At 61.3% G+C, this 13,515-nt stretch overlaps 3 non-coding genes and 5 pseudogenes across 3 annotated transcripts; all 8 read left to right on the forward strand.

Moving 5' to 3' along the window:
- Positions 1 to 754: 754 nt before the first annotated feature.
- Positions 755 to 873, forward strand: LOC133078620 (5S ribosomal RNA; annotated as a pseudogene).
- Positions 874 to 1,784: 911 nt separating this feature from the next.
- On the forward strand, positions 1,785 to 1,903 carry LOC133104499 (5S ribosomal RNA). The gene has a single exon (XR_009703595.1). It is a non-coding gene; the product is annotated as a 5S ribosomal RNA (ribosomal RNA).
- Positions 1,904 to 2,821: 918 nt separating this feature from the next.
- On the forward strand, positions 2,822 to 2,940 carry LOC133104511 (5S ribosomal RNA). Its single transcript, XR_009703599.1, has one exon. It is a non-coding gene; the product is annotated as a 5S ribosomal RNA (ribosomal RNA).
- Positions 2,941 to 3,880: 940 nt separating this feature from the next.
- LOC133078626 (5S ribosomal RNA) lies at positions 3,881 to 3,999 on the forward strand (annotated as a pseudogene).
- Positions 4,000 to 10,074: 6,075 nt separating this feature from the next.
- On the forward strand, positions 10,075 to 10,193 carry LOC133078632 (5S ribosomal RNA; annotated as a pseudogene).
- Positions 10,194 to 11,101: 908 nt separating this feature from the next.
- Positions 11,102 to 11,220, forward strand: LOC133074731 (5S ribosomal RNA; annotated as a pseudogene).
- A 910-nt stretch (positions 11,221 to 12,130) lies between these two features.
- LOC133104463 (5S ribosomal RNA) lies at positions 12,131 to 12,249 on the forward strand. Its single transcript, XR_009703584.1, has one exon. It is a non-coding gene; the product is annotated as a 5S ribosomal RNA (ribosomal RNA).
- A 922-nt stretch (positions 12,250 to 13,171) lies between these two features.
- On the forward strand, positions 13,172 to 13,275 carry LOC133078693 (5S ribosomal RNA; annotated as a pseudogene).
- The last annotated feature ends 240 nt before the right edge of the window (positions 13,276 to 13,515 follow it).

Consider the following 13,515-nt stretch of genomic DNA (forward strand, 5'->3'; position numbering starts at 1 on the left):
CAGAAGGCGGCCCTGGAAGGCAGCCGCCACCCCAGCCGCTCCCGTGGTGGCTGGCCCGGACCCAGACTCCGCCGCAGGCCGGGGTGCCGTCCGTGCGGCCCACGAAGCCCTCGACCTGCACTTGGCCGCCCCCACCGGAGCCCAGCCGCGCCGCAGCCCCCTGTCTGCCCGTGTGTCTCTCCACAGCTCCCTCCGGAAAAAGCCCACCCTTTGCCACTTCGCCACGGCCGAGAGTGGGAGCGGGGTCGTGGGCTGGGACCGGTTCGCTGGGCTGGCTAGACACCAGGCGCTGGGAACTTTGCTCGGCAGTTGGCGTGGGGGCAAGGGTGACGTTGCTGTGTCTAAGGGGCCGTGCCGGCTCAATGGTGGCTCCCAGTGGCTTCGGGCCAACTGCCGTTGGGCAGGCGGGCCGGCCAGGCCGTGGCTGGGCTGCGCCTAGCACTGTGTGGATTGACAGGGTGGGGAATGCACAAGGGACCGAGGGCCACAGGCCCTTAAGCCTCCGGGGCCAAGTCCTGTGAGCGTTGAGCGGCTCTGGGGCGGAGGGCCAAGCGCCTACAGGCCTGGAGGGTCCCGCCTGACCTGAGCTGCGAAGTCGCCCACAACTCCACCACCCCCGGGCCCTCGAGGCCTCCTGTCGCTTGCCTGGGCGGACGGCAGGGCCGCGCCAGAGAGGGTTGGCTGCCGGGCTGGCGGTAAGTCGCCAGCACCAGCGAAGCTAAGCCTCAAGAGGCACACCGTGGCCCCCGCTGCATTCTACGGCCACACCTCCCTGAACGCACCACACCTCGTCTGATCTCGGAAGCTAATCAGGGTCTGGCCTGTTTCGTACCTGGATGGGAGACCACATGGGAATACCGAGTGCTGTAGGCTTTTTTGCCTCCCGCTCCGCCTTGACATTTAGTGGCCCGCGGCCGAGGCCGCCTCCGCCACCGCTGAGCACCGCTGCAGGCCTCACCTCCTCACGTCCCTCCCAACACAGCGCGCCGGAGGGATCGCTCCCCGCCGAGCTGGCTGGACATGCGGCCAGAATGCGGCCCTGGAAGGCAGCCGCCACCCCAGCCGCTCCCGTGGTGGCTGGCCCGGACCCAGACTCCGCCGCAGGCCGGGGTGCCATCCGTGCGGCCCGCGAGGCCCTCGACCTGCACTTGGCCGCCCCCACCGGAGCCCAGCCGCGCCGCAGCCCCCTGTCTGCCCGTGTGTCTCTCCACAGCTCCCTCCGGAAAAAGCCCCCCCTCCGCCGTTTCGCCACGGCCGGGGGCGGGAGCGGGGGCGGGGGCCGGGGCCGGTGCTCCGGGCCGGCCGGCCACAAGGCGCCGGGTCCTGTGCTCGGCGGGTGGCGTGGGGGCAAGGGTGGCCTTGCTGGGGCTAAGGGGCCGTGCCGACTCAATGGTGGCTCCCAGTGGGTTAAGGGCCGACTGCCGTCGGGCAGGAGGGCCGGCCCGGGCTGCGGCTGGGCTGCGCCTAGCGCCGCGTGGGCGGGCAGAGGGGAGGCCCAAGGGACCGCGGGCCCCGGGCCCTGAAGCCTCCGGGGCCACGTCCCTGTGAGCGACGTGCGGGATCTGGGGCGGGGCGCCAAGCGCCGAACGGTTTGGTGGGTCCCGCCCGCCCTGGGCTGGGAGGTCGCCGAACCCTCCGCCACCCCCCTGGTACCCGAGGCCGCCGTTGCCCTGCCTGGGCGGGCGGCGGGGCCCTGCCGGGGCGGGCTGGCCGCCGGGCTGGCGGGGAGGCGCAAGCGCCAGCGAAGCTGGGCCTCAAGAGGCACTCCGCGGGCCCCTCTTAACGTGTACGGCCATACCACCCTGAACGCGCCCGATCTCGTCTGATCTCGGAAGCTAAGCAGGGTCGGGCCTGGTTAGTACTTGGATGGGAGACCGCCTGGGAATACCGGGTGCTGTAGGCTTTTTGCCTCCCGCTCCGCCTTCTCCTTTAGTCGCCCGCCGCCTCCGCCCCCGCCCCCGCCCCCGCCCCCGCCGGGCAGCGCTGCAGGCCCCACCTCCTCCGGCCCCTCCCACCACAGCGCGCCAGAGGGGGCGCTCTCCGCCTGCCTGGCCGGCCAGGCGGCCAGAAGGCGGCCCTGGAAGGCAGCCGCATCCCAGCCGCTCCCGGGGTGGCTGGCCTGAACCCAGACTCCGCCTCAGGCCCGGGTGCCGGCCGTGCGGCCCGCGAGCCCCTTGACCTGCACCTGGCCGCCCCCACCAGCGCCCAGCCCCGGCGCAGCCACCTATCTGCCGGTGTGTCTCTCCACAGCTCCCTCCGGAAAAAGCCCCCCCTCCGCCGTTTCGCCACGGCCGGGGGCGGGAGCGGGGGCGGGGGCCGGGGCCGGTGCTCCGGGCCGGCCGGCCACAAGGCGCCGGGTCCTGTGCTCGGCGGGTGGCGTGGGGGCAAGGGTGGCCTTGCTGGGGCTAAGGGGCCGTGCCGACTCAATGGTGGCTCCCAGTGGGTTAAGGGCCGACTGCCGTCGGGCAGGAGGGCCGGCCCGGGCTGCGGCTGGGCTGCGCCTAGCGCCGCGTGGGCGGGCAGAGGGGAGGCCCAAGGGACCGCGGGCCCCGGGCCCTGAAGCCTCCGGGGCCACGTCCCTGTGAGCGACGTGCGGGATCTGGGGCGGGGCGCCAAGCGCCGAACGGTTTGGTGGGTCCCGCCCGCCCTGGGCTGGGAGGTCGCCGAACCCTCCGCCACCCCCCTGGTACCCGAGGCCGCCGTTGCCCTGCCTGGGCGGGCGGCGGGGCCCTGCCGGGGCGGGCTGGCCGCCGGGCTGGCGGGGAGGCGCAAGCGCCAGCGAAGCTGGGCCTCAAGAGGCACTCCGCGGGCCCCTCTTAACGTGTACGGCCATACCACCCTGAACGCGCCCGATCTCGTCTGATCTCGGAAGCTAAGCAGGGTCGGGCCTGGTTAGTACTTGGATGGGAGACCGCCTGGGAATACCGGGTGCTGTAGGCTTTTTGCCTCCCGCTCCGCCTTCTCCTTTAGTCGCCCGCGGCCTAGGCCGAGGCCGAGGCCGAGGCCGCTGCCTCCGCCCCCGCCCCCGCCCCCGCCGGGCAGCGCTGCAGGCCCCACCTCCTCCGGCCCCTCCCACCACAGCGCGCCAGAGGGGGCGCTCCGCGCCGGCCTGGCCGGCCAGGCGGCCAGAAGGCGGCCCTGGAAGGCAGCCGCCACCCCAGCCGCTCCCGTGGTGGCTGGCCCGGACCCAGACTCCGCCGCAGGCCGGGGTGCCGTCCGTGCGGCCCACGAAGCCCTCGACCTGCACTTGGCCGCCCCCACCAGAGCCCAGCCGCGCCGCAGCCCCCTGTCTGCCCGTGTGTCTCTCCACAGCTCCCTCCGGAAAAAGCCCACCCTTTGCCACTTCGCCACGGCCGAGAGTGGGAGCGGGGTCGTGGGCTGGGACCGGTTCGCTGGGCTGGCTAGACACCAGGCGCCGGGAACTTTGCTCGGCAGTTGGCGTGGGGCCAAGGGTGGCGTTGCTGTGTCTAAGGGGCCGTGCCGGCTCAATGGTGGCTCCCAGTGGCTTCGGGCCAACTGCCGTTGGGCAGGCGGGCCGGCCAGGCTGTGGCTGGGCTGCGCCTAGCACTGTGTGGATTGACAGGGTGGGGAATGCACAAGGGACCGAGGGCCACAGGCCCTTAAGCCTCCGGGGCCAAGTCCTGTGAGCGTTGAGCGGCTCTGGGGCGGAGGGCCAAGCGCCTACAGGCCTGGAGGGTCCCGCCTGACCTGAGCTGCGAAGTCGCCCACAACTCCACCACCCCCGGGCCCTCGAGGCCTCCTGTCGCTTGCCTGGGCGGACGGCAGGGCCGCGCCGGAGAGGGTTGGCTGCCGGGCTGGCGGTAAGTCGCCAGCACCAGCGAAGCTAAGCCTCAAGAGGCACACCGTGGCCCCCGCTGCATTCTACGGCCACACCTCCCTGAACGCACCACACCTCGTCTGATCTCGGAAGCTAATCAGGGTCTGGCCTGTTTCGTACCTGGATGGGAGACCACATGGGAATACCGAGTGCTGTAGGCTTTTTTGCCTCCCGCTCCGCCTTGACATTTAGTGGCCCGCGGCCGAGGCCGCCTCCGCCCCCGCTGAGCACCGCTGCAGGCCTCTGTGCATTAATTTTGTATCCTGCTACTTTACCAAATTCATTGATTAGCTCTAGTAGTTTTCTGGTAGCATCTTTAGGATTCTCTATGTATAGTATCATGTCATCTGCAAACAGTGACAGCTTTACTTCTTCTTTTCCGATTTGGATTCCTTTTATTTCTTTTTCTTCTCTGATTGCTGTGGCTAACACTTCCAAAACTATGTTGAATAATAGTGGTGAGAGTGGGCAACCTTGTCTTGTTCCTGATCTTAGTGGAAATGGTTTCAGTTTTTCACCATTGAGGACAATATTGTTTGTGGGTTTGTCATATATGGCCTTTATTATCTTGAGGAAAGTTCCCTCTATGCCTACTTTCTGCAGGGCTTTTATCATAAATGGGTGTTGAATTTTGTCAAAAGCCTTCTCTGCATCTATTGAGATGATCATATGGTTTTTCTCTTTCAATTTGTTAATATGGCGTATCACGTTGATTGATTTGGGTATATTGAAGAATCCTTGCATTCCTGGGAAAAACCCCACTTGATCATGGTGTATGATCCTTTTAATGTGCTGTTGGATTCTGTTTGCTAGTATTTTGTTGAGGATTTTTGCATCTATGTTCATCAGTGATATTGGCCTGTAGTTTTCTTTCTTTGTGACATCTTTGTCTGGTTTTGGTATCAGGGTGATGGTGGCCTCGTAGAATGAGTTTGGGAGTGTTCCTCCCTCTGCAATATTTTGGAAGAGTTTGAGAAGGATAGGTGTTAGCTCTTCTCTAAATGTTTGATAGAATTCGCCTGTGAAGCCATCTGGTCCTGAGCTTTTGTGTGTTGGAAGATTTCTAATCACAGTTTCAATTTCAGTGCTTGTGATTGGTCTGTTCATATTTTCTATTTTTTCCTGGTTCAGTCTCGGCAGGTTGTGCATTTCTAAGAATCTGTCCATTTCTTCCAGGTTGTCCATTTTATTGGCATAGAGTTGCTTGTAGTAATCTCTCATGATCGTTTGTATTTCTGCGGTGTCAGTCGTTACTTCTCCTTTTTCATTTCTAATTCTATTGATTTGAGTCTTCTCCCTTTTTCTCTTGATGAGTCTGGCTAATGGTTTATCAATTTTGTTGATCTTCTCAAAGAACCAGTTTTTAGTTACATTGATTTTTGCTATTGTTTCCTTCATTTCTTTTTCAATTATTTCTGACCTGATCTTTATGATTTCTTTCCTTCTGCTAGCTTTGGGGTTTTTTTGTTCTTCTTTCTCTAATTGCTTCAGGTGCAAGGTTAGGTTGTTTATTCGAGATGTTTCCTGTTTCTTGAGGTAGGCTTGTATTGCTATAAAATTCCCTCTTAGCAGTGCTTTTGCTGCGTCCCATAGGTTTTGGGTCGTCGTGTCTCCATTGTCATTTGTTTCTAGGTATTTTTTGATTTCCCCTCTGATTTCTTCAGTGATCACTTCGTTATTAAGTAGTGTATTGTGTAGCCTCCATGTGTTTGTATTTTTTACAGATCTTTTCCTGTAATTGATATCTAGTCTCATAGCGTTGTGGTCGGAAAAGATACTTGATACGATTTCAATTTTCTTAAATTTACCAAGGCTTGATTTGTGACCCAAGATATGATCTATCCTGGAGAATGTTCCATGAGCACTTGAGAAGAATGTGTATTCTGTTGTTTTTGGGTGGAATGTCCTATAAATATCAATTAAGTCCATCTTGTTTAATGTATCATTTAAAGCTTGTGTTTCCTTATTTATTTTCCTTTTGGATGATCTGTCCATTGGTGAAAGTGGGGTGTTAAAGTCCCCTACTATGATTGTGTTGCTGTCAATTTCCCCTTCTATGGCTGTTAGTATTTGCCTTATGTATTGAGGTGCTCCTATGTTGGGTGCATAAATATTTACAATTGTTATACCTTCCTCTTGGATCGATCCCTTGATCATTATATAGTGTCCTTCTTTGTCTCTTGTAATAGTCTTTATTTTAAAGTCTATTTTGTCTGATATGAGAATTGCTACTCCAGCTTTCTTTTGATTTCCATTTGCATGGAATATCTTTTTCCATCCCCTCACTTTCAGTCTGTATGTGTCTCTAGGTCTGAAGTGGGTCTCTTGTAGACAGCATATATATGGGTCTTGTTTTTGTATCCATTCAGCCAGTCTGTGTCTTTTGGTGGGAGCATTTAATCCATTTACATTTAAGGTAATTATCGATATGTATGTTCCTATTCCCATTTTCTTAAATGTTTTGGGTTTGTTATTGTAGGTGTTTTCCTTCTCTTGTGTTTCTTGCCTAGAGAAGTTCCTTTAGCATTTGTTGTAAAACTGGTTTGGTGGTGCTGAACTCTCTGAGCTTTTGCTTGTCTGTAAACGTTTTAAATTCTCCATCAAATCTGAATGAGATCCTTGCTGGGTAGATTAATCTTGGTTGTAGGTTTTTCTCCTTCATCACTTTAAGTATATCCTGCCACTCCCTTCTGGCTTGCAGAGTTTCTGCTGAAAGATCAGCTGTTAACCTGATGGGGATTGCCTTGTGTGTTATTTGTTGTTTTTCCCTTGCTGCTTTTAATATGTTTTCTTTATATTTAATTTTTGAGAGTTTGATTAATATGTGTCTTGGCATGTTTCTCCTTGGATTTATCCTGTATGGGACTCTCTGTGCTTCCAGGACTTGATTAACTGTTTCCTTTCCCATATTAGGGAATTTTCCAACTATAATCTCTTCAAATATTTTCTCAGTCCCTTTCTTTTTCTCTTCTTCTTCTAGGACCCCTATAATTCGAATGTTGGTGCGTTTAATGTTGTCCCAGAGGTCTCTGAGACTGTCCTCAGTTCTTTTCATTCTTTTTTCTTTATCCTGCTCTGCAGTAGTTATTTCCACCATTTTATCTTCCAGGTCACTTATCCGTTCTTCTGCCTCACTTATTCTGCTATTGATCCCATCTAGAGTATTTTTAATTTCATTTATTGTGTTTTCCATCGTTGCTTGGTTCCTCTTTAGTTCTTCTACGTCCTTGTTAAATGTTTCTTGCATTTTGTCTATTCTATTTCCAAGATTTTGGATCATCCTTACTATCATTATTCTGAATTCTTTTTCAGGTAGACTACCTATTTCCTGTTCATTTGTTAGGTCTGGTGTGTTTTGACCCTGCTCCTTCATCTGCTGTGTGTTTTTCTGTCTTCTCATTTTGCTTATCTTACTGTGTTTGGGGTCTCCTTTTCACAGGCTGCAGGTTCGTAGTTCCCGTTGTTTTTGGTATCTGTCTCCAGTGGCTAAGGTTGGTTCAGTGGGTTGTGTAGGCTTCCTGGTGGAGGGAACTAGTGCCTGTGTTCTGGTGGATGAGGCTGGATCTTGTCTTTCTGGTGGGCACGTCCACGTCTGGTGGTGTATTTTGGGGTGTCTGTGGCCTTATTATGATTTTAGGCAGCCTCTCTGCTAATGGATGGGGCTGTGTTCCTGTTTGGCTAGTTGTTTGGCATAGGGTGTCCAGCACTGTAGCTTGCTGGTCGTTGAGTGAAGCTGGGTCTTGATGTTGAGACGGAGCTCTCTAAGAGATTTTCGCCGTTTGGTATTACGTGGAGCTGGGAGGTCTCTTGTGGACCAGTGTCCTGAAGTTGGCTCTCCCACCTCAGAGGCACAGCCCTGATGCCTGGCTAGAGCACCAAGAGCCTTTCATCCACACGGCTCAGAGTAAAAGGGAGAAAAAATAGAAAGAAAGAAAGAAAGAGGATAAAATATAGTGAAGTAAAATAAAGCTATTATAAAGCAAAGCTATACAGAGAAAATCTCACCCAGAAGCATATACATACACACTCAAAAAAAAAGGAAAAGGGGAAAAATTAATATATCCTGCTCCCAAAGTCCACCTCCTGAATTTGGGATGATTCGTTGTCTATTCAGTTATTCAACAGATGCAGGCACATCAAGTTGTTTGTGAAGTTTTAATCCGCTGCTTCTTAGGCTGCTGGGAGAGATTTCCCTTTCTCTTCTTTGTTCGCACAGCTCCCGGGGTTCAGCTTTGGATTTGGAGCCGCCTCTGCTTGTAGGTCGCCTGAGGGCGTCTGTTCCCCACCCAGACAGAACGGGGTTAAAGGAGCAGCTTCTTCGGGGGCTCTGGCTCACTCAGGCGGGGGGAGGGAGGGATACGGATGCGGGGCGAGCCTGCGGCGGCAGAAGCCGGCGTGACGTTGCACCAGCCCGAGGCGTGCCGTGCGTTCTCCTGGGGAAGTTGTCCCCGGATCACAGGAGCCTGGCCGTGGCGGGCTGCACCGGCTCCCGGGAGGGGCGGTGTGGAGAGTGACCTGTGCTCGCACACAGGCTTTTTGGTAGCGGCAGCAGCAGCCTTAGCGTCTCATGCCCGTCTATGGGGTCCGCGCTGATAACCGCGGCTTGCCCCCGTCTCTGGGGTCCACGCTGATAGCCGCGGCTCGCGCCCATCTCTGGAGCTCGTTTAGGCGGCGCTCTGAATCCCCTCTCCTTGCGCGCCGCGAAACAAAGAGGCAAGAAAAAGTCTCTTGCCTCTTCGGCAGCTGCAAACTTTTTCCCGGACTCCCTCCCGGCTAGCTGTGGTGCGCTAACCCCTTCAGGCTGTGTTCACGCCGTCAACCCCAGTCCTCTCCCTGCGATCCGACCGAAGCCCGAGCCTCAGCTCCCAGCCCCCGCCCGCCCTGGCGGGGGAGCAGACAAGCCTCTTGGGCTGGTGAGTGCTGCTCGGCGTCGAGCCTCTGTGCGGGAGTCTCTCCGCTTTGCCCTCCGCACCCCTGTGGCTGCGCTCTCCTCCGTGGCTCTGAAGCTTCCCCCCTCTGCCACCCGCAGTCTCTGCCCGCGAAGGGGATTCCTAGTGCGTGGAAACCTTTCCTCCTTCACGGATCCCTCCCACAGCTGCAGGTCCCGTCCCTATTCTTTTGTCTCTGTTATTTCTTTTTTCTTTTGCCCTACCCAAGTACGTGGGGAGTTTCTTGCCTTTTGGGAGGTCTGACGTTTTCTGCCAGCGTTCAGTGGGTGTTCTGTAGGAGCAGTTCCACGTGTAGATGTATTTCTAATGTATCTGTGGGAAGGAAGGTGATCTCCGCGACTTACTCTTCCGCCATCTCCTTCTCCCCCCCCCCCGTAGGCTTTTTTGTCTCCCGCTCCGCCTGCACTTTTTTCACCCGTGGCCGAGGCTGCCTCTGCCCCCGCCGGGCACCGCTGCAGGCCTCACATCCTCAGGCCGCTCCCAACACAGCGCTCCGGAGGGGGCGCTCCCCACCGGCCTGGCTGGACATGCGGCCAGAAGGCGGCCCTGGAAGGCAGCCGCACCCCAGCCGCTCCCAGGGTGGCTGGCCCGGACCCAGACTCCGCTGCAGGCCTGGGTGACGGCCGTGAGGCCCACGAAGCCCTCGTCCTGCACCTGGCCGCCCCCACCAGCGCCCATCCATGCCGCAGCCACCTGTCTGCCCGTGTGTCTCTCCACAGCTCCCTCCGGAAAAAGCCCACCCTTTGCCATTTCGCCACGGCCGAGAGTGGGAGCGGGGTCATGGGCTGGGACCGGTTCGCTGGGCTGGCTAGACACCAGGCGCCGGAAACTTTGCTCGGCAGTTGGCGTGGGGGCAAGTGTGGCGTTGCTGTGTCTAAGGGGCCGTGCCGGCTCAATGGTGGCTCCCAGTGGCTTTGGGCCAACTGCCGTTGGGCAGGCGGGCCGGCCAGGCCGTGGCTGGGCTGCGCCTAGCACTGTGTGGATTGACAGGGTGGGGAATGCACAAGGGACCGAGGGCCACAGGCCCTTAAGCCTCCGGGGCCAAGTCCTGTGAGCGTTGAGCGGCTCTGGGGCGGAGGGCCAAGCGCCTACAGGCCTGGAGGGTCCCGCCTGACCTGAGCTGCGAAGTCGCCCACAACTCCACCACCCCCGGGCCCTCGAGGCCTCCTGTCGCTTGCCTGGGCGGACGGCAGGGCCGTGCCGGAGAGGGTTGGCTGCCGGGCTGGCGGTAAGTCGCCAGCACCAGCGAAGCTAAGCCTCAAGAGGCACACCGTGGCCCCCGCTGCATTCTACGGCCACACCTCCCTGAACGCACCACACCTCGTCTGATCTCGGAAGCTAATCAGGGTCTGGCCTGTTTCGTACCTGGATGGGAGACCACATGGGAATACCGAGTGCTGTAGGCTTTTTTGCCTCCCGCTCCGCCTTGACATTTAGTGGCCCGCGGCCGAGGCCGCCTCCGCCCCCGCTGGGCACCGCTGCAGGCCCCACCTCCTCACGTCCCTCCCAACACAGCGCGCTGGAGGGATCGCTCCCCGCTGACCTGGCTGGACATGCGGCCAGAATGCGGCCCTGGAAGGCAGCCGCACCGCAGCCGCTCCTGGTGTGGCTGGCCCGGACCCAGACTCCGCCGCAGGCCGGGGTGACGGCCGTGAGGCCCACGAGGCCCTAGACCTGCACTTGGCCGCCCCCGCCAACGCGCAATCGCGGCGCAGCCACCTGTCTGCCTGTTTGTCTCTCCACATCTCCCTCCGGAAAAAGCCCACCCTACGCTGTTTCACCACGGACGGGGGCGGGAGCGGGGTCGTGGGGCGGAACCGCTTCTATGGGCCGGCCGGCCAACAGGCGCCGAGAACTGTGCTCGGCGGGTGGCGTGGGGGCAAGGGTGGCCTTGCTGGGGCCAAGGGGCCGTGCTGGCTCAATGGTGGCTCCCAGTGGATTCGGGGCAACTGCCGTCGGGCAGGAGTGCCGGCCAAGCCGCGGCTGGTCTGCGCCTAGCACTGCGTGGACGGACAGGGTGGAGAATGCCCAAGGGACCACGGGCCACGGGCCCTTAAGCCACCGGGGTCACGTCCTTTGAGCATCGAGCGAGATCTGGGGCGGAACGCCAAGCGCCTACTGGCCTCGAGGTTCCCGCCCGAACTGAGCTGCGAGGTCGCCCAAGACTCCGCCACCCCCGGGTCCCCGAGGCCTTCTGACGCCTGCCTGAGTGGGCGGCAGGGCCGTGCTGGAGAGGGTTGGCTGCCAGGCTGGCGGTAAGTCGCTAGCACCAGTGAAGCTGAGCCTCAAGAGGCACCCTGTGGCTCCCGCTGCCTTCTACGGCCATACCACCCTGAACGCGTCCCATCTCGTCTGATCGCGGAAGCTAAGCAGGGTCGCGCCTGTTTAGTACTTGGATAGGAGACCACATGGGAATACCGGTTGCTGTAGGCTTTTTTGCCTCCCGCCCAACCTTCTCCTTTATTCGCCCGCAACCGAGGCCTCCGCCGCCCCCGGCTGGCACCGCTGCAGGCCTCAGCTCCTCAGGCCGCTCCGAACACAGCGCTCCAGAGGGGGCACTCCCCACCGGCCCGGCTGGACATGCGGCCAGAAGGCGGCCCTGGAATGCAGCCGCAATCCCAGCTGCTCCTGGGGTGGCTGGCACGGAATCAGATTCCGCTGCAGGTCCGGGTGACGGCCGTGAGGCCCGCGACGCCCTCGTCCTGCACCTGGCCGCCCCCACCAGCGGCCATCCGTGCCGCAGCCACCTGTCTGCCCGTGTGTCTCTCCACAGCTCCCTCCGGAAAAAGCGCACCCTCCGCCGTTTCGCCACGGCCGGGGGCGGGAGCGGGGGCGGGGGCCGGGGCCGGTGCTCCGGGCCGGCCGGCCACAAGGCGCCGGGTCCTGTGCTCGGCGGGTGGCGTGGGGGCAAGGGTGGCCTTGCTGGGGCTAAGGGGCCGTGCCGACTCAATGGTGGCTCCCAGTGGGTTAAGGGCCGACTGCCGTCGGGCAGGAGGGCCGGCCCGGGCTGCGGCTGGGCTGCGCCTAGCGCCGCGTGGGCGGGCAGAGGGGAGGCCCAAGGGACCGCGGGCCCCAGGCCCTGAAGCCTCCGGGGCCGCGTCCCTGTGAGCGTCGAGCGGGATTTGCGGCGGGGCGCCAAGCGCCGACGGGCCTGGAGCGTCCCGCCCGCCCTGGGCTGCGAGGTGGCCCACCACTCCGCCACCCCCGGGTCCCCGAGGCCTCCTGTCGCCTGCCTGGGCGGGCGGCAGGGCCCTGCCGGAGAGGGCTGGCCGCCGGCATGGCGGTAAGGCGCAGGCGCCAGCGAAGCTGGGCCTCAAGAGGCACTCCGCGGGCCCCTCTTAACGTCTACGGCCATACCACCCTGAACGCGCCCGATCTCGTCTGATCTCGGAAGCTAAGCAGGGTCGGGCCTGGTTAGTACTTGGATGGGAGACCGCCTGGGAATACCGGGTGCTATAGGCTTTTTGCCTCCCGCTCCGCCTTCTCCTTTAGTCGCCCGCGGCCGAGGCCGCCGCCTCCGCCCCCGCCCCCGCCGGGCACCGCTGCAGGCCCCACCTCCTCTGGCCCTTCCCACCACAGCGCGCCAGAGGGGGCGCTCTCCGCCTGCCTGGCCGGCCAGGCGGCCAGAAGGCGGCCCTGGAAGGCAGCCGCATCCCAGCCGCTCCCGGGGTGGCTGGCCTGGACCCAGACTCCGCCTCAGGCCCGGGTGCCGGCCGTGCGGCCCGCGAGTCCCTTGACCTGCACCTGGCCGCCCCCACTAGCGCCCAGCCCCGGCGCAGCCCCCTGTCTGCCCGTGTGTCTCTCCACAGCTCCCTCCGGAAAAAGCCCCCCCTCCGCCGCTTCGCCACGGCCGGGGGCGGGAGCGGGGGCGGGGGCCGGGGCCGGTGCTCCGGGCCGGCCGGCCACAAGGCGCCGGGTCCTGTGCTCGGCGGGTGGCGTGGGGGCAAGGGTGGCCTTGCTGGGGCTAAGGGGCCGTGCCGACTCAATGGTGGCTCCCAGTGGGTTAAGGGCCGACTGCCGTCGGGCAGGAGGGCCGGCCCGGGCTGCGGCTGGGCTGCGCCTAGCGCCGCGTGGGCGGGCAGAGGGGAGGCCCAAGGGACCGCGGGCCCCGGGCCCTGAAGCCTCCGGGGCCACGTCCCTGTGAGCGACGTGCGGGATCTGGGGCGGGGCGCCAAGCGCCGAACGGTTTGGTGGGTCCCGCCCGCCCTGGGCTGGAAGGTCGCCGAACCCTCCGTCACCCCCCACCCCGGTACCCGAGGCCGCCGTTGCCCTGCCTGGGCGGGCGGCGGGGCCCTGCCGGGGCGGGCTGGCCGCCGGGCTGGCGGGAAGGCGCAAGCGCCAGCGAAGCTGGGCCTCAAGAGGCACTCCACGGGCCCCTCTTAACGTCTATGGCCATACCACCCTGAACGCGTCTGATCTCGGAAGCTAAGCAGGGCCTGGTTAGTACTTGGATGGGAGACCGCCTGGGAATACCGGGTGCTGTAGGCTTTTTGCCTCCCGCTCCGCCTTCTCCTTTAGTCGCCCGCGGCCGTGGCTGCCGCCTCCCCCAAGCCGGGCGCCGCTGCTGGGCCCACCTCCTTCGGCTCTTCCCATCGCAGCTCGCGGTGGAGTGGGCCCTCCTCCGTAAGCCTCGCCGGCCAGCCTGTCATCTGCCCTTGAAAGCAGCCTCATCCCCGTCGTTACTCCCTGCTGCCCAATCCCCATGCTTTTTTCTCCCAAGTGCTTCCT

The sequence above is a fragment of the Eubalaena glacialis genome, chromosome 1, assembly GCF_028564815.1.
Source record: "Eubalaena glacialis isolate mEubGla1 chromosome 1, mEubGla1.1.hap2.+ XY, whole genome shotgun sequence".
Taxonomy (NCBI): domain Eukaryota; kingdom Metazoa; phylum Chordata; class Mammalia; order Artiodactyla; family Balaenidae; genus Eubalaena; species Eubalaena glacialis.